The following is a 1,143-nucleotide window of genomic DNA, read 5'->3' as shown; positions in this document are numbered from 1 at the left end:
GTGCTGGTTAGATGAGAGGATAACCTACTTAATGTAGCCCTCAAAGCCACCAGTCCAATGAGGTGCTGTGAAAGATAATTTACAGTTTATATAGAGGAAGATCACTTTGGTTGTTCTATTTTTTTAAGAGCTTGCTTCATAATCAAAAAACACTGATCACACCATCAACTGACATTATTTAAAAGCTCAGCCTTACTGGTAAGATTGGGTTCTCATTTCCAAAAAAAATCAGATTTTCAGTTGCCTATCACAGCAGCTTGCATTATTTTAAAAGGCATGCCAATAAAAACAGGATGATTTCCAGGGGGCTGTGTCATAATTTTTTAAACCCCATGTGAAAAATCTCCTTTTCTACCTAGAATCCAAGAAAAATTTAACAAGGGGGTGGAAATGGGCAGCCCCAGGAAATCTGCTCAAGATTCAAATGGATTTTGTGTTTATTGCTTGCCACATCCTTCACCCAGCTTCCCCCAGATGCCATTATTCTTCAGATAGCAGCAAGAACATTGCGGAAACAGTAACTCCCCTTAACATATTCAAGATATGTTTGGAACTGGACCTGGGACTAAGGTCCACAGTGTAATAAGTTCTCTGTCATCTCTGTCCACATTTACCACTCAGACTTTCCTTATAACTCCCAACTTCCAGGAGAGTGCAAATTCCTTGAAGAAAGAGACTGTATATTTTCATCTTTGAATCCAGCATCTACCATGGCATGTCATCTAAAGAAGTGCATCCATTATTAATTAAGTAAATACTTTTGTCACATCATGAGATGCTACCGTAACTGCTTTATTTTTTAAATTTCTTCCATTCACACATTTTTATTAAAGACCTGCCTATACAAAAACCAGTGCTAGGTATGAGGGAACCACCAAGGTGGATTCTCCATGAACTCCCATCCTCAGTTCTGTCCCAGGTCTTCCTAGACAGAAAATATGGCTCATTCTGGGTAGCAGCCCCAATATAAGAAGAGGGCAGCCCAGAGTCATATTCTGAGAAGCAGAGATAGGTCACTAAAGCCTAGAATGACTAGAGTTAATGTGTATCAGGGATAAGTCAACACTAGTAATCTGGTTGTGAGTCAAGAGAGTCATCAAAACTAGTCAGTCAATAACAAGCATTAGAACCCAAGACTAAATT

This window comes from Nomascus leucogenys, chromosome 10 (genome assembly GCF_006542625.1).
Source record: "Nomascus leucogenys isolate Asia chromosome 10, Asia_NLE_v1, whole genome shotgun sequence".
NCBI classification, from domain to species: domain Eukaryota; kingdom Metazoa; phylum Chordata; class Mammalia; order Primates; family Hylobatidae; genus Nomascus; species Nomascus leucogenys.
This window is presented reverse-complemented; position numbering follows the sequence as displayed.